This window comes from Microtus ochrogaster, chromosome 6, assembly GCF_000317375.1.
Source record: "Microtus ochrogaster isolate Prairie Vole_2 chromosome 6, MicOch1.0, whole genome shotgun sequence".
In the NCBI taxonomy this organism is placed as follows: Eukaryota; Metazoa; Chordata; class Mammalia; order Rodentia; family Cricetidae; genus Microtus; species Microtus ochrogaster.
In genome coordinates this window covers 87,015,482-87,035,106 of record NC_022013.1, presented here as the reverse complement: position 1 = coordinate 87,035,106, position 19,625 = coordinate 87,015,482, and the positions used below count along the sequence as shown (strand labels likewise).

The following is a 19,625-nucleotide window of genomic DNA, read 5'->3' as shown; positions in this document are numbered from 1 at the left end:
GCCAAGAAAGACTGCAGACAGATGACTTGTAAGCTGATCCCTCCAGAACAACTTGGAGATGGAATGAGACATGATAAATCCTGTTGGCTACAGAGCCTAATAACTTACTATTACATGCCATCCTTTCATATGGCATGGATAGAAATTTATATTATCTTTGATTATGCAGTCCAAATGGATTTATAAAGTTGACAGATGCCTTTTACCTGCTTAAATATAGAACAAAAAAATCATCTTTAAACTGACTAGGGCACAACACACATTCCATACCTGTGTTAATGCAGATATGCATATTACCTTTGAAAGTTTATGTGTTTTCAGATGAAGAGGACAAGACACCAATGAAAACAGGTAACCCTGTAAATCCAGCCTCTTAGAGTGTCTCTGTTGCAATTTCCTCAGAGTTCTGCATACAGAACAGCTTCAAGGCTGCTGTTTGAGATAGTCCAGTCTCACAGACTATTCTAGCCATTATTCTAGTTCTCAGGGTCCTTCAGAGATGCCACTTTCCCCAAATAACAGGAAGAAGTCTAGAGAACACAGCACCCACATTCCCAAGAATGGGTTAACCAACCCCAGTATTTAGAGGGATTGGTTAAAAGTTGTTACTGATCATGATCAGGGAGAAAGCTAAACAAAGGAGATTAGATTCAGAGATCGGAAAGAAAAAAAGGGAATATAGTACAGAAATGATGGGAAAAAAGGGTAGACTGTTGAACGTACTTCTGAATAACCACTAGTCTCAAATATTTTACATTTGTATGGATTTTTGTATATTGATATAAATTTAAAGTTATTTTTGTTAGACTGTATTATATGTTTCTATTTCTTATTTAAGGTATTGTACCTAAGCAACTCATTTAAAAATATAATGTAAAGTTTTAGTCCTTGAAAGCCATTTAATTAAGAAATACAGGTTAAGAGTCATCAATAACAATCAAACTTATAGTCATGTTAGGTGTGTGCTCAAGGTCATACACAGATATATTTTAAATAGGTAGATCAGAGACCTACAGAATATCGCATTTTAAATGTTTTAATAACATAAAGCTTTTTATGACAGTGAGACAGATCTTCTCCTGTCAACACCAATCTGCTTCATAAAAGGATGTGGACATTAAACTTCCATATGAACTCTTTCTTTCCTTGTGGCAAAAGCTAGTCATTTGGACAAGAAACTGCCCCTACTTTAAATGATGACAGTATGCTGTCCAAACTGGAAAAGCAAGACACAAAAGAAAGTGATTGCCAAACTGTGCCAAGGCAAGGTACAACAGTCCTTCAAAATTCCTGCTTCATAGAAAAGTCTATCAGACATTCTAGGCTGATAGGCAGAAGATGTATACCCCAACATTACAAAGGAACATTGGGTGACTGTCCAGGCAGCCAGATGTCTCTGTCACTTCTTAGTTTTAGAAGATGCTTTCTATGAACTTCCTGTTTACTCAAGTAGTATTTGATTCTTGCGATTTTGATAGAGATTAACAACTAGGTAGTTAATAGTTTTACAGTTTCCTTGCTATCAAATTCAAAAAAAGAAACATTTAAGAGATGTAAAATTTATAAGGTTGAGATACATAAAAACAAATTGTATATCCAAGAAAATGTTTTAAGGTCAAAAAATGTATTTTTAGGTTGGTAATACAAGCTATGATAAAAAGTAAATTAAGTACAAAACTTTTGACTTACCAAGGCAGCATAGATAATACAGTACTATCTCTGAATTTGTCAAATACAAAGGAACTGGATATTGTAAATGTAATTCTTACCTTATAGTTGTTCTTACTGTTTATAGTTTTACTAGGTTAGAATTAAAAATCTTTCCTTATTATTTAGACAAAAAGAGGGAAATGTTGTTGAATAATCTTTTTGTACACTGTGAAGATGTGTCACTCAGATTAGTTTAATAAAAAGCTGAGTGACCAATAGCTAAGCAGGAATGATTTTCTGGACAAATGCTGGGAAGAAGAAAGGCAGAGTTGCTAATAGATGCAAAGGGATCAGACATGCAGGAGGAGAGGTAAACACCAAGAATCACATGGCAACATGTAGAGGAATAGAAATGGGTTAGTTTAAGTTATAAAAGTTAGTTAGAAATAAGCCTAAGCTATCCACTGTGGTTTCATAATTAATAATAAGCCTCATTGTCATTATTGGTAGCCGAAGGTCTTGACAAAAAGTCTGACTACAATCAAGTCCTACTAAATTATTATTATTAACTTCAAAAATGAGTATTCATACTAATTAATACATAGCTATTTTCTTTATAAGCTATTTAGTTTATAACTGATGTTACATAACAATTTATTCTATAAGCATATTTAATATTTATTTTGAGAAATGTGTATATATTTAAATTAGTTTACTAACGAATAACTCACTTTTACCAATAGATTTTTTTAATGTTTAATTTTAAAAGTTTAATGTTTAAAAAATGACAAATGTAGCTTATTTTAAAATAATTCTTGTCACTTAAAAAGAAATAAAATTTCTCAGGCAGATCTCTGGGAGTTCGAGGCCAGCCTGGTCTACAAGAGCTAGTTCCGGGATAGGCACCAAAGCTACAGAGAAACCCTGTCTTGAAAAAAACAAAAAAAAAAAAAAGAAATAAAATTTCCATAAAATATGCATCTGAGATTAGCTGGGAAATAAGTGAAAGAACAAAGAAATAAGAAATTTTATAGAGATAAAATAAGAATGAGTATGAGCTAAAAAAACTATTTAAACTGGCAATGATTGTTGATGGGTGTCAGTTCTACTATCCTCTTTTCTTCAGTACTTAGTCGAATTTTTTTAACTTATTCAACTGACAAAGTGGAAATTTATTGAAATTTGTGAATATGACTGCCAAATTTTACAAACTCTGCAGTCAAAAGCTATAATGTATTTTTATTTTTTATTCTTTAATATATTTTTATAAATGGCATTTTATATTATTTATTCATCTATTTTATGCATATGGGTACTTTGTTTACGTGTACATCTGCACACCCAAAAAAAGCATCAGACAGTTATGAACTACCATGTGGGGGTTGGGAATTGACCTTAGGACATCTGGAAGAGCAGTGAGTGCTCTTAATCACTGAGCCACCTCTTCGACCCCTTGAATGCTTTCTTAATAAATGAGTTTTCAACCTAACAGCAAACAGATATAGAAAATAATGCCTGTAAGTTTCTATGATTATTAAGATTATTAACCTTCAAATGGTCAAAAGGAATCAAACACAGGATCTCTACATAATAAAAAGTTGGAAACTTGACATAAAATATTTAAGCAGGGGAAAAAGAAAATATCTCATAAACAAGTGCTAGGATTTAATTCTGGTTTCATGAAATATTTAAATTATAAAATACTATAAATATTTATAAGCTAACCATAAAATATAAAAGATCTCCTTTTTCCAGAAAAAATAAGATATATTTTTATAATAAACATTGTACCACAAATAATAAAAACCCAGAGACAGATATTGGGGCTCAACCTGAAGATTAGAAAAAGCAAAGCAGCCAAGACACTAGAGAGATCTCAGCTCTACCAAGATTCAGACAAACTTAAGGGATGATCCTGCAAAGAACTCCACCAACCTCATATTCCACACTGAGTTCCTGTCTCTTCCCCCTTATATTCCTCGCTATGCCCAGTCAAATCACTCCTGTCTCCACTTCCATAGTGCTGGAATTAAAGTTGTGGGATCACCTTTATGTGACTGTTTCTCTTTTTAGACAAAGTCAATCTTGTGTAGCCCAGGGTGGCCTTGAACTCACAGAAATCCATCTGCCTCTGTCTCCCGGGTCCCTAGGATTAAAGCTGTGTGCCACTGTATGGCTGCCCTCTAATCTTCAGGCAAGCTTTATTTATTAAAACCCAAATAATATACCACTATAAATCATTATATTGTCTGACTATCTATAGCAGTGGTTCTCAACCTTCCTAATGTTGCAACCCTTTAACAGTTCCTTATGATGTGTTGACTCTTGACCACAAAATTATTTTCATTGCTACTTCATAACTATAATTTTGCTAGTGTTATGAATTATAATGTAAATATCTATGTTTCAGAAAGTCTTAAAAAAAATCCCTGTGAAAGGTTCAGTAAACAACCCCCACACACACAGGTTGGGAACCACTGGCCTACATGACAAATTACCTGAACAAAGTCTTCACATCTAATGTAATGACAAAAAGAAGTACCTGTCAGAAATTAAACTACATTTTAGCTGGCAACTGTAATTGATACATTCTTTCCTATTTCCTCATTTTCATTGCTACCAGTTGTTTCACCTGAGTTACTCCAAATCATTCTTGTAGTTTCTGCTTAAATACTACCTATTGTCAAAAGAATCTGTTTCTAATGCCAACTGTAGACCAAAATGTCAGTGTAAGCCTGTATCTGCATACAGAACTATTTCATAGTTCTTTTGGGTTACGTTCCAAATCAGTGTTTAAGATGAGAACTAACTTACATTCCTTAAATATCACTTTAAAGAATACAATACGTGATTTTTAAAATATTCCCAAAGGTATGCAATTACCACCATTAAATTCAGAGCTTTTTATCATTCCAAAAAGAAACAATGACTCTCTATTAGTCGTTCCCATTTGTTTCTCCCCTTAGACACTGGAAATCAATAAACTATTTTAGACATTTTATTTATATAAACTCATAGTGTTTTTCAAATAAAACTATTGCTTTAGCATCCACAATGTACCTGTATGAAAATATGAACGTATATGAAAAGTAGAGACAGACATGTATAGGGAAGTTAAATTATGTTGGACTCTTTATAACTGGCCAAAAAAAAAAATCCTTAGAATCAAATTGGTTCAGAAAATAAGATGACACAGCATATGTTTTCTACCACATAATTCTTCTCTAACTTCATTTTCTGTTCAATAACCTAGTTTATTGTTCTAAACAGAAGAAACCCATTTGTGTAACAATTAGAAAATGTTAATATAATCAGTTGTCTAGTTCTATTACTGCTCTTTTCTACATTTCCCACCACAACGCCATCACTTACAGAATGCAAAAATTTAAAGAATGCAGAAATTGAGTCTGCATGATTCTAGTATCCAGAGACATATAAGTGTTAGCATACAAAAGAAAAAATACAGAGAAATTTTTTGAGTGTTCAACCTTAACACAGTGAAATACACTATGTGCTATTGCAATATGAATACATGGACTATAAATTAAGTTCAGAGTAATTCAGCAAAATAAAAAGAAGCTGCCTACAAGTGACTTCCTGAATGAAAGGAGGCATAGTATCAAAGGATGGACTCTAGTCCCTGGATAGAGAACCACAAATCACAAGAAAAGTGGTAGAAGAGTGAGAAAGAATGAACAGAAAAACGATATAAGTCTGTGTGGTGGCTCAAGCCTGCAACCTCAGCATTCCAGGAGCTGAGGCAGGAAGGTTGGTACAAGTTCAAGGACAGTCTGGGTTGTAGAAGGAAGAGAAAGAAAGTAAGACAGGGAGGGAGGGAAAGAGGGAAGGAGAAAAACTATGCATGGGAGGAAAGAAGAAAAAATGAATCCCAAAAACAGAATCCCAGTTCCACAGAAGAAGAGGTGAGCCAAACTTCTTACATAAAGGACGCCAGTGACTGGCATCCCTGTCCTAAAGATAAGCCCACAGTTTTCACAAGGCTTGAATTCCACTGGGGGAGTTGGTTTAACAATGTTTTCACTGTGACATGTCAGCACTGGAAAAGAAATCCATTTTATTATTCCCTATGTCTCAGAGGACCATAGCCAGGTGTCATCATGCTTAGGGGTCAACTGTTTGAGACTGGGCTATCTTGGGGAACTGAAACATCAACCAATGGCAAGTCAAGGAACCTGCCACATCTTGCTTTGGTTATTTTGATGGGTGTCAGTCCTGGAGAGGAAGAGGGCCAGATGGCCTCACACTGAGTTCAGACAAGAGTCTCCAGCTGCGAGGGACAAGGTGGCTTGGCCCTCTGTGACACAGAATAAACTGCATCAATTTAGGATAACTTTTGAAACTAGCAGCCCAGACAGCTGCCTCTGTCATGTAACACAAGCTGCCAGTAGAACTAAGAATTCTGGAGTTTCATCCAGCAAAGAACTTGATTTCCATTGTCTCCTCCCTCAGAATGCTTAATGCTGGTGTGATCTGAAAGCCAGAGCTCTGCTTGCTTCCCACACTCTCCAGTGCACTCAAGGATTTCTTTGAGCATTAACCACCTCAGAATGCACAAACTAGGGAACATCCGCAGTGAGAGAGAAAATGTATAGCCCACAAACTCCAAGGCAAGATAAGGCAAGTAGCTGTTGGCACAGTAAAAAGAAATGTTCCTACAATGAATACTGCTCTGCAGAATAACTGAACCTTTACTGGTCCAGGCTCAGCATAAGCCTGGACAAATGAGACTGCAATCTTAACTGACAATATTTCAATACTAAGAAGAGCAAGAAGGAAGTCAACCTAGTGGTTGATTGTGCACCCCCTCACCCCACTTTAAAAAAAAAACCTACTGTTTGGGACCATTTTTACCTCATTTTTTTTGTTTTTACTTTTCATTCCTATGTTCGTCTAACTTTGCTAACATTTGTTGTTGTCTGTTTATTTTATTGGTCAACTAGTTTTCAGTCAACCCTCTTCTTTAGCCATCTAAGTTTCTTCTAATTTCCTTTTCCTTTTCTTTTGTGTGATCTTTATTCATTATTTTTGCTTTGAAATAATTAATCATCAATTATATGCCTTACTATACATTATTTTTGCTGGGTTTTTTGTTTGTTTTTGTTTTATTCTGTTTTTCTCTGTGATCATTGTGGGCATGGAAGTCAGCTTTAAATGACTCTGAATATGTTTTGAATCTGTTTTAGTTTGGTGTTATTGCTTTTATGAATTGTTTTCTCGTCTGTGTGTGAGTGGTACAAGTGACTAAGCCCCCAAGAGATACCTGCTCAATAAGAATACTCTCAGAATGAAAGCTGAAGATTCCCACGCAAGAGATGTGAAAATTCCAATACAGAATGACATGGAATATGAAAAAACAAGGCAAAATGATGTCTAAAAAGGAAATAACAATCCTCAAAATAAGCTAATCCAGAGACAACGGAACAGATCAAACACCAAAACATTAAAATGTGTATCTGCCCAAAAAAAAAAAAAATGACAGAGCAAACTTCACCTAAGAATCTAAAGAATTGAAGAAAAGTTAAAATAAAAACTAAAAGAATTTTTTTAAAGTCTCTTTAGTGAGATTGTAACAGAAATTTCCCCAAGTCTAGGGAAAGAAATGGCCATCCAAACACAAGAATCACTTATAACCCTCAAGAGGCAGGACCAGAACTGAAGAACCTTTCCACAACATTTTAGTTAAAATCATAAGCATATGGAGAAAAGAAAAAAATATGAAAAGCTGCAACAGAAAAATATGAACTCAATTATAAAGAAAAATCGTGAGGATAACATCAACTTTTCAACCGATATCCTAAAAGCCAGGAAAGAATAGCTTTTTATATATATATACTTCAGCCTTGAAAGTAAACTGCTGACCAAGACAACTATATCTAGCAAAGTTCTGTAAAATTGATGGAGAAATATAGATTAACTGAGAAAAGATCAAACTAAAGCAATTCAAAACTACTAGTCCAGCAGCTCAGATAATACATACAAAAATTCTACACAGAGAGAAGGCAGCCATTCCCAAATAAGGATGTCAGGAAAGAATAATGTGTTGAGAGAAATAGAACAGCAAATGAGAACTAGAAATAATATCCAACTTACGGTATGAGAATAACTTACTATATGGATGGGGGAAAAGAATGGAACAAAAGAGTAGTCCAACTAACTATAAAAAAAAACTGAAAAAACTGACAAACATCTATCAGTAATAACCCAATAGATAAATGGTGATTATTTCTGCAATCAAAAGAAATAGATTAACTCACTGGATTAAAAACATAATCCAGGCCAGCAAGATGAGTCAGTGTGTAAAGGTTCCTGGCACTGAGTCTGATACCCAGGACTTATACAGTAGAGGGGAAGAACCAACTCGCACATCTTGTCCACTGGTATGTGGCATATGCATGCATGTACATGAATGCGTGCACACACACTATAATAATATAATAATTAATCAATTAATTATAAATAATAAAATATTGTAAACTATTTGTTTATTGTGCTTACTGTATAGTTACAATAATCATAATTCACTGGTAAAGAAATACACAGAGTGAAGAACAGATATCAATATATCAAGCCACTGGAAGCTGACAAAAAGCAAGGATGACTATCCTCGTACCTGACAAAGGTTACCTCAAAATTAGTCAAAAGAAATAAAGAAGAGGTTGAAGAGATGGCTTGGTGGCTGAGAGTGTTTGCTGTATAAACACAATGATCTGTCCGGATCTCCAGCATTCATATAAAAAGCTGAGCATGACAATGCATACCTAAAACCTCCATGCGAGGGTGGAAGGGCAGGCTATGAGATCAAATGGTTAGATGACATCTATAGAACATTCTATCCAACAATTACAGTATATATTTTTTTTGTCAGAAGCCCATTGACTGTTCTCTAAAACTGGTCATATCTTAGGCTATAAAACAAATCTCTCAACAAATAAAATATATATTTTTTCTTGTGTCTTATCAGATCATAATAAATTAGAAATCAGAAAGAAACTATACAAATATATAGAGATTGAATAATACAATTGTGACTGTTTAATAAATCATATTAAAATGAGGGAGGAAATTTTAAAAAGAATAAAATGCAAATATAATTTTTTAATATTTATTTATTTATTTATTATGTATACAATATCCTGTCTGTGTGTATCTCTGCAGGCCAGAAGAGGGCACCAGACCTCATTCCAGATGGTGGTGAGCCACCATGTGGTTGCCAGGAATTGAACTCAGGACCTTTGGAAGAGCAGGCAATGCTCTTAACCACCGAGACATCTCTCCAGCCCACAAATAGAATTTTTTAAAACATTTGAGATCTACAAACCTCTAGCCACAACAATGAAGACACAAATTAATAAAATCAAGAGTAAAAATAAACATTTTACAAAATGAAATTAAGTCTTAAAAATCTTTAGAAAATGGTTCAAAATTGTACATACTCCCAAAACTGTAAAATCTAGAAGAAATGGAGAAATATCTAAATATGTATGGCCTACTAAAATTAAAGCAGGAGCATGTAAATAACTTAAATAGATCTGTAATGAGCAATTAGATGGATAAAGTCTCCTAAAAAGAAAAGTTTCAGTGCTAGATGGATTCGCTGTCAGTCAGACCGTCAAAGAACTAACATCAAGTCTCCTCAAACTGTCCCACAAACTAAGACGTGCAGAATGGTACCAACTCATCCGTACTTACTACCAAGATATCTATTTTTTATTTTATTTTATTTTTTTGGTTTTTTGAGACAGGGTTTCTCTGTAGCTTTGGTGCCGGTCCTGGAACTAGCTCTTGTAGACCAGGCTGGCCTCGAACTCCCAGAGATGCGCCTGCCTCTGCCTCCCGAGTGCTGGGATTAAAGGCGTGCGCCACCACCGCCCGGCTACTATCAAGATATCTAGACCAGAGGACAGACCAAAACCAGAAAATTACAGACGTGAGGTTGGTCCCTACAACCTACATGGAAGCAAACCACATGAAGAGATGAGAACGAAAAATGAGTGCAGACTGATTTCGGGGTGTTTAATGTCAGAAGGCTCATGGTTCACATATTTAAAACACAGTTGTGGTTCATTGTTATCATATTTAATACACAGTACGATTTGGGAAAAGGTTTCCTGACAACAATCAGTTCAATTCCAGGTGCACAATAAAGCTTAAGGTGTAATTACATAGAGACTCCTTTACACAGTACTTGTCACAACGAGGGTGGATTCTATAGCTTAGTGTGATCTCTGACTAAAGAGTACAGAGGTCAGTAGACGGTAGAGCACGCGTGACATCTACCCTAAGGACGGGAAATGGTCTAGGGAGAAAAGAGTCTAGAATAACCATTCGGGGGAATTTGGGTGAGGTTTGTCCCTTCAAAGAGCAAAAGGTCACCAGGTCCTTAGCAACCTCCAATCTCAGCTTTCTAGATGGAATGCAAGAATGTGATTTTATCTCCTGCTCTGGGGACACACCTGCATGATTAACATTCATTCCTGATTCTCTTAGTGCTTCTCTGTGAGTGCAAGGATCTCTGTGCCCCCAACATAGACTAATTTTTCTAAATGAGTATAAAAACAAAAATTTTCAATAAAATACTTACAAAAGGAATTCAACAATACGATTTCAAAATTTTCTGCTAGTATCAAGGTTTCATTCCAAGGAGTATGGATAGTTCAAAATAAATCAATAAAAATAGGTCTTATACAGCATATAGATTCACAGAAATCATATGATCATTTCAATACAGAAAGGGCCCTTCACAAACTTCAATGTCCTTTTATAATAAAAATCCCCAAAGAAATTAGGAATAGAATGACCATACCTCTTAAAATAATAAAGAGTATATGCAGCAAACATATAGCCAACATTACACTAAACAGAGGGGAAAATTCAAGTATTGCCTCTAAAATCAGGATCAAGGTAAAGGTATCTACTTTCTCCACACTTAGTACAATATTTTAACATCTCAGGCAGAGAAATGAGGCAAGAAAAATAAGAGACACACAAAGAGGTTAGGAAAAACTCAAAATTATTCCTATTTGTAGATGATAAAATTCTCTAAACACACCAAAGATGCTGATCTCACAAACAGTTTCAACAAAGTAACAGTATTTTAAAAAAACACTAGTTTTTCTAAATATTAATAATGAACATGATGCTGAGAAAGAAATCAGGAAAATGACTTTACATTAAAAAAAAAGTCTAGCTGGGCGGTGGTGGCGCACGCCTTTAATCCCAGCACTTGGGAGGCAGAGGCAGGCGGATCTCTTTGAGTTCAAGACCAGCCTGGTCTACAAGAGCTAGTTCCAGGACAGGCTCTAAAACCACAGAGAACCCCTGTCTCGAAAAAAACCAAAAAAGAAAAAAAGAAAAAAAAAAGTCTAGTATTCTGGGTTAGCTAAGCATGAGAAGAGCAAGAGAATAAAAGAATAAAATAAGTATAAAATTATTTCATTATAAGGCAAAATCTTTAAAGTCTGAAAGCAACAATTTTGTGTCCCTCCACTAAGACCTCTTTAAAAAGACCATTTTGTCTCCCTATGTTTCTTTCAGATCATCTTTTCTTTTTTTTTTAATTTATTTATTTATTAAGGATTTCTGCCTCCTCCCCACCACCGCCTCCCATTTCCCTCCCCCTCCCCCATCAAGTCCCTCTCCCTCATCAGCTTGAAGAGTAATCAGGGTTCCCTGACCTGTGGGAAGTCCAAGGACCACCCACCTCCATCCAGGTTTAGTAAGTTGAGCATTCAAACTGCCTAGGCTCCCCCAAAGCCAGTACGTGCAGTAGGATCAGAAACCCATTGCCATTGTTCTTGAGTTCTCAGTAGTCCTCATTGTCCGATATGTTCAGCAAGTCCGGTTTTATCCCATGCTTCTTCAGACCCATATATGGGCATCCTCCTGAATATTAACCTTCATCAGGCGATGAAAGGAGACAGAGACAGAGACCCAAATTGGAGCACCGGACAGAAATCTCAAGGTCCAAATCAGGAGTAGAAGGAGAGGGAGCAGGAGCAAGGAACTCAGGACCACGAGGGGTACACCCATACACTGAGACAATGGGGATGTTCTATCGGGAATTCAGGTCATCTTTTCTATATCGTCATTAAGAATACTGGTCCTTATAAGCTTTGAGTAAAAGATTTTACAGATACAGACACTAATATTTGAACTAGTTCCCTTCCTACACAAAATGGTTGGACCTAAGGTCAGTCTCAAAAACTCGCTTCTCTAAAATAATGCACCCAACACACCCCCCAAGAGAAATCAGTATTTAAATGTTACCATGTACAATTCATTTGAATTTTCAAGTTCCTAGAGCTCTCCTTTGATAATAACAAAACAGGAAAAAGCCTATGGATTGTATTAGAGGAGACTGAAGGAGCAAAGTTTAGGTTGGAAAAAGCTCCTAGAAACATTTTCCTCTTCAGTATTACAATCAACCCCATCTTACAAAAGATATGCTATACACATAAAAATTAAGAAATTCATGAGTAAACTAGGATATTATACAATTTTCCATTATTTTAACAAGTAGAACTAGAGTATCTGCCACAGACAGACCTACTAGAGTCTTTACTCTTAAAGGCACTTCTCCTTCCCTGACTATTTACTGCCTTTTCACCTTTGTTCTGTTCAAAAACCACTTTTCATTTTAATTATGTATAACACAGAAAAGCTGATCATTTTCCTTCTGAATGTCATTATTTTATTTTTGTATAAATAAAGAGATTTTTGTATTTTCTTTTAGTCAAGTTTGAATACTGTGTTTCCAGAAGCTTGTTTGCTTAAAATACTATATATATATGCTAAAGAACTAGATTTTTATTAAAACAGGAAAGATAAGTCCAAACCCAATGGAATGATATATCCCTGACCACCTCTGCCAAGAAAACATCTACTTTAGTAAATACTACTTACTCACTGTTGTGCCAAACTATTTATTGTCTCTAAGTATTGTCACTATGAAATAGGAGAAAATCATAATATAGGTAGCAAACTAGGTATTCCACATAAAATTAGTAATAAAATTTACACTAAAAAGCCTTATTCCACCTACTGCCTTTTAGTTTTCACTCAGACAATGAAATGTTCAAATGTTTTATTCCTACTATCATAAAAAGAACCACTACCAAGTTCTACCCCAAATTCTCAGGCACTCACCACCCTCCATTTTAGGAATCCTATGCTTCCCCTGGCTGTGAGCTCCCCCATGGTGGACTCTATAAAGCAAATGTTTATACAAATATTGCCAACTATGAAAGGACAGAGATTCTTCACAGTCCCAGGAAGGCTAATAAAATCAGTCTTTGGCTAATTTAGAGAACAGAAAGTCAAATGCAAAGACTAGAAGGTAACAACAAATACAGACTAATTTTAAAATAGCAAAATATGCTTAAGATCCTAAATATCTGAAATAGAACTTCTCAAAATCCATCAAAATATAGTGATATTGTATTCGTATTTTAAATAACTAAAGTTTGAATGAAGATCAAAGTGCAAAGCTAGCCACACTAGTCAGCCACAAAGGCCAGGCAGTGATGGCACACACCTTTAATCCCGCAGCCACACTAGTCAGTCATAGAGACTGGGCAGTGGTGGTGTATGCCTTTAATCCCAGCACTAGAGAGGAATATAAAGTGGAATAAGACAGGAACTCACTCTCTTTTCAGTCTGAAAATCTCGTAGAGATAAGAGCTCTCTAGCGGAGAAGCTGCTTTGCTTCTCTTATCTTTCAGCTTGAACCCCAACATGTCTCTAGGTTTTTATTATTAGTGCTCAAAAGTCAATTTAATATTTACTGTCTATAAACAGGTATCTACATGATACTTCTGCTTCCCCAAATTACAAAAACATCAAATATATCACTAAAATTAAAAAAAAAAGACTTTAAAGCAAAAATGTGTTTTGAAGGTTCTATATGTCTAAACAACATTAAAGCTTCTCTGTTCTACTTTGCATCATTGGAACATACCTATACACCTATCTATAGATACAGCAAAGGAAACAGTTCAAGACACATCTCCTTCTTATATGTCCCCTCTAAACTAATGTTATCACAGGCTCATATCAAAGAACAGTTTTCTTCCAGTACCATGTAAGCAAAATTTATGTCAAGGGGAAACCATTGTAACAAACCAATTATATCACTTCTTCTGTTAGAAACATACTGATGAATCCTTTCCATAAATTACCATAAGGGTAACATAAGACAGTGCTGTAGACTGAATGTTTCTGCTGCAAAACTTACATACTGAAGTCCTAATTCTTAGTGTAATATATATTTGGAAATAAGAGTGTTTTGGAGTAAGGCCTTTGTGATAGAAGTAGAGCCCTTAAAACAATAAACACTGGGCTGGAGAGATGGCTCAGTGGTTAAGAGCATTGCCTGCACTTCCAAAGGTCCTGAGTTCAATTCCCAGCAACCACATGGTGGCTCACAACCATCTGTAAAGAGGTCTGGTGCCCTCTTCTGGCCTGCAGGCATATACACAGACAGAATATTGTATAAATAAATAAATATTAAAAAAAACAATAAACACAACTAAATTTGTTCTTTTGTGTTCTATTCATTATGTGAAAACAAAGCAAGAAGTCAGGGGGGTTTCTCCCAAACCCTATCATACTGGTATTTAAACTCAAACATTTAGCTTCCAGAATTGTTGTGCACCCAATCTGTACTTTGTTATGACCCCTAAAAAGACAAATACAATTCACAGAAAAGAAAAATATAGCTTAAAGAAACTAAAGCCAGAATTTAAATACAACTTTCAAGCAACACTGTCTCATGAATGTCTCTTACAGTACTGAGTGCCTCATTGATATTACCAACTTTGCTACACACAAGAATTAAAAGGCTGCCCCTACAGAATTCATTTATCTAATCATATAATATAGACAAACAGTTGGACTGCTAAAGATGCAGGTCCTTGAGCATGCAACCCAAGAAATTTTACTGAAAAAAATAAAAAACAGAAAATGATCAATCATAACGTAGTAAGCATTATGTAAGTGGATCAAACAGTGTAAGCAAAAGTTTTCAGGAGAAAATAGCTTTCAAGGTTAAAGACAATGGTGTAAGATAATAGAGTATAGGTGGCTGGAGAGATGGCTCAGAGGTTAAGAACACTGGCTGCTCTTCCAGAGATCCTGAGTTCAATTCCAGCAACCACATGGTGGCTCACAACCATCTGTAAGGAGATCTGGTGCCCTCTTCTGGCCTTCAGGGATACATGCTGGCAGAACACTACATACATAATAAATAAATATTTTTTTAAAAAAAGATAAGAGTATAAACAAAGTTATAAAAACACAATGTAGCTAGAACAAGACACAATCAATTACATTTGGAATGAACTTGTCAATGATTCCACTAACATATAAATTATCTTTTAAAAGATTAAGAAAAATCCTATTAACAGAGTAACAGCAAATCTAGGCTGAGTAAACTATATGGCCAAAACATGCTTCAACTATGGCTAGCTGCTCTGTATTTGATACTTTAATCAGCAACTGTACTTTGCAGGTCCTACATCTTTTATCACCCTCTTTTCTAATGGATCCTTTGCAAAATATTAAAGTGATCATTTTGCACTGAGACAATCATATTAAATCTTTCTTCAAGCCTAACTCTACTTAAAAGGTACTATTTACCTTTCCCAATTAGACCTATCACAATCTGACCATTTTTCCATTTCTCCCGTATTTACCACAAGTCATGACTCCTCTATACACTACAATGTTTACTGCTTTAAGCAAAACCTGTCAAAATGCTTCCATCTGGACTCCAAGTACATCATCACTACTCATGACAAAGACTTCCTTTGAAAGTAGAACCCTTGCCTATTATATTACTTCGTTTATTATACTGTGTTCCTGAGTATCTGTCTCCACTAAAGACTGTAGGCTATTTGGAGTCTGACACCTCTTCTATAGGCAATAATATTTTTTTAAAAACAGACCAAAACAAACCTTTTGGTGGCTATGTGCAAGGACAATAAGGAAATTAATCATTAAATACAGTGCATTAAGAATAAGAGTAGGAACATATACAAGGAGGTCAAGAACATAACATTCTGGAAAAAGCAAAAGATAGCTTCACCGAGGAGATGACATAAACTGATTCTTGAAGATTCTATGAAGAAGATATAAGGTCCTAATTGCACCAAAAAAAAAAATTAAGCACAGGGATTCTACAGCAAACATTAGACAGCACAAGTTGAATAAGAATATTACATCAGTCAAATATAATCACTACTAGTATAGTAAAATTTTTAATTAAATATAATTATTATCTAACTAAACATGCTACTATCTCACTATCTATCTATTTCTATCCCCCACCACCACCTCTAATTTCCATCAGATTCCACTCCAGAAGTTTCACAGACAAAAAAAAGTGCCAATAAACTCTAGAAAATCTATCAAATCATATATCACTTTTTGAAATTCTACGATATAACCTTTTTGAATCTCTACATGTCAAACAACTTTTTTCTTTAGTCTAAGTATTTCTCAGATAGTAATGTACTTTTAACAAAACTTCATTAATAATATACCTTCTAGGAAATGATGCAAAGACAGTAAGCTACTTGAAGGCAGTGAAACTTCTCATTTCTCATTGCAAACTCACAGCACAATGTACACAAAAAAACATTCATGGATCTGCTATATTAACTGTAACAAATCTTGATTATATTCTAAAAGCTACCTCCAATATACCAAGGCTCACCTTATTCTAGGTTTTTTAAAACAATTCCACATAAACTCAATAAAATCTGTACTATAACCGTATGCATGTGAGTATATCAAACTCTGCTGGCTATAGCAGACTGCATTCTGCTTCCAAACTCAAATAGGGCCTAAAAATGTAATACATTTGAAGATGCCCAACGCATAGCTTTAAACAATAGACTATTTTAAACAAAGCATTAAGCAAAACGGCTCTGTGAAAATATCACAGGGTAAGTTGTTCTTCAGCATGGTATTACACAATAAGCATGGGATGTATAGCACTGGCTTTACGTTAATGAGAAAAATTAAGCTAAAGTGATTAAAAAAAATCCTTTTCCTTGCACTTTTCAATAATTCAGGTAAAGCTGTCCAGAGTAATTTATTCTAGTCCCCTTCCCTCAACAGAGACAAAAAGAAAAACATGCTGCCAAGGGGCAGAGTAAAGAACAAATTGTGCCCCTCCTGGCTTCATTCAGTAGCTGTGGGCTGAATGAATCAACAAGTTTATCTGCTAACCCACAGTTGAGCTCATTGTACAGCGTTACATACTTGAAAGCAAACATTTTTAAAATACAACTAGTAAAAACTAGATTTTGTTTTCTTAGCCAATTTAGTCAGGTTCTTTGTATTTAAAGGCCAAATATAAATGAAATAAAACTTCCATTATGTCAAAATATTGTTTTTTTAAAAATTAAGATTTAAGGAAATTCAGGCTTTAAAACAACTGATCTAAGGGTCAATAACAGTATGGTTTCGTAGCTCTGCCAACAGTTTTTGAAAGTCACTTCCTGTACTAGGAAATGTTCACTGTTCTTGGACAAACATTAATAAAAGTCCTTTCTACAACTACCTTGATTAGTCTTTACTTTACTTTTAAATTCACCATTTGACTGAAACTGAGGTTATAAAAATAATCCTAAAGAACAGTTTGAGCATGTTTCTATTCATTTATTTGTGGAGAACTGTTAATTTATAAAAATATGTTCTAAATGATAAATACATGCTAGATACATGTATTTATCAAACTATCAGGCCAAGCAGTTTTCTTTATTAATTAACCAATAAAAGAAACAGATAGATAGATAGAAGACCCTCCTACATCAGTTTTTAGACTGGCTGAGATTAGGAATTATCCAAATGCATAATCTAAGCCACAAAAAGAGGAAACTATGAACGCAAGTAGAGCAAATATAACTGGAGTGCTGGAAAAATGTAGAAAATGACAGCCTCAAGTTTCATAGTTCAGATATACATATAGCCTTGGTTGTCTCCCTGTTTTAGCCTGATCAGTGATCTACTATCCTATATTTTAATTCAGGCATGTTTTCTATAACTATGCAAAGAATAAACCTTGGTCTCCTAAATCTATGGGTTGAGTTCAAAGTAATTATTCCTCAACAAAAATCTGTGAGAATAACCAGAAAACCCCCATCTGCTAGTTTTTCCAATCAATTAGTTTTCAGCCCTTTTCTGACACATACCCTCCCTAGGTATCTGGAGTCTCCAAATGCTGAAGTTCTTGGGAACTTCAGAAAAGCACAGTATTGTACTTCATATGGTTAGCACTGTGCCTACAGGCCATGATGCTATGTGCAACATCATGATTATTACTGACTGTCCGCCAGTATTATTTTCAAAGTATAGCAATTTCTGTCTTCTGTGCTAATCTCTTGTCTCATTCTGTTTATTCCATTTTAGTAGGGATTGAGGGAAAAAAGGAAATAAATGTTTGTTATTATTATGTCTGATAGTTATTCACATTTGCTAGAATATTCCTCTGAAATTAGGATACCGACTATAGGACTCATCACAAAAGTGAAAATTCCTCAAAGTATTAGAGCATCACAAACTTGCATGAATCTATCTATACAAAGTACCTAGAAGCACCAAACTCATAGATGATACAGAAAGGATAAAGGTTGCTGGGAGAAGAGGTAAGAGTAGGATGTTTAATGAATACAAACTTTCAGTTTTCCAAGACAAAAGAATTAAGTTCCACAGATTAATAGCAAAACAAAACAATAGAACAAATGGCAGTAAAATATTTTAAAATGGCAAATTTGATAAGAAAATTTTAAAAACAGACTCATCTATCCAAAGACTCCTTCCAAGATCACCCCTGCAGTCATCTTCTTATTTACCCATAATTCTCTAACACATATCATGGTTTACTTCCTTCATAATACTTATCACTACATGAAATGTTCCTGTTAATTACTTGTTTATTATCTCTGTCCTCCCATTAGAGAGTAGGCACCTGGGACACATTCTGCCAATAACTACACAAACAGTTATAAGAACATGACAGTATATCACTCAATAAACATTTAGTAATTAATGAATAAATTAAGTGCCCAGGTATTAGGAGGTTTAGGCAAAGGGAGTGCCTGAGCAACACATTCAGATTATATAAAGAAGAGAAAGAAGAAAGCACAGGGGGATAGATTGGTTTCTGCATTTCAAACCAAACATACTGAATGAGAATTAAATATTAAGATTCCCAGTCATTGATTTATAAGAATAGAAAACCTGCTACCTATGAATCAAGTACCACCCCTTCTACCTACATAACTAGTACAGCTACAGGGAGAGAGGGACATGGTCTTTGTAAATGGAGACGGCATTTTCGTTTCCCAGCTTCCCAGGTCAGAATAATCACACAGAAACTATATTAATTACAATACTGTTTGGCTCAGGTGTATTCCTAGCTATCTCTTACATCTTAAATTAACCCATTTATATTAATCTATGTATAAACAAGAGACTGTAGCTTACCCAAAAAAATAGCATTTTTCTCCTTTGGAGGCTTCCTGGCATCTCCTTGACTCTGACTACTACTCTAACTCTGTTCGCATTTCCCACCTGGTTTTACTCTGCTAAGCTATTGGCCAAAACTGTTTTATTCATAAACCAATAAAAGCAACCCTTTTACAGAAGAACATCCCACATCATCTTCCCTTTTCTGTCTAATTAATAAGGGAGGTTTTAACTTTAAAATAGTAAAATTACATATACAGAACAATTATCAAGCAAGAATTATAGTTACAATATTTTTGTTATATATAATATAAATAGAACATTTGGGCAATGGTGGTGCACGCCTTTAATCCCAGCACTCGGGAGGCAAAGGCAGGTGGATCTCTGTGAGTTCGAGACTAGCCTGGTCTACAAGAGCTAGTTCCAGGACAGGCTCCAAAGCCACAGAGAAACCCTGTCTCAAAAAAAAACCAAAAAATAAA

At 35.0% G+C, this 19,625-nt stretch overlaps 1 protein-coding gene across 4 annotated transcripts in view; it reads right to left on the bottom strand.

Annotated features, from left to right (window-relative positions):
* The window catches only part of Akt3 (AKT serine/threonine kinase 3), a 235,551-nt gene that overhangs the window by 189,970 nt on the left and 25,956 nt on the right, over window positions 1–19,625 (bottom strand). The window lies entirely within an intron of this gene.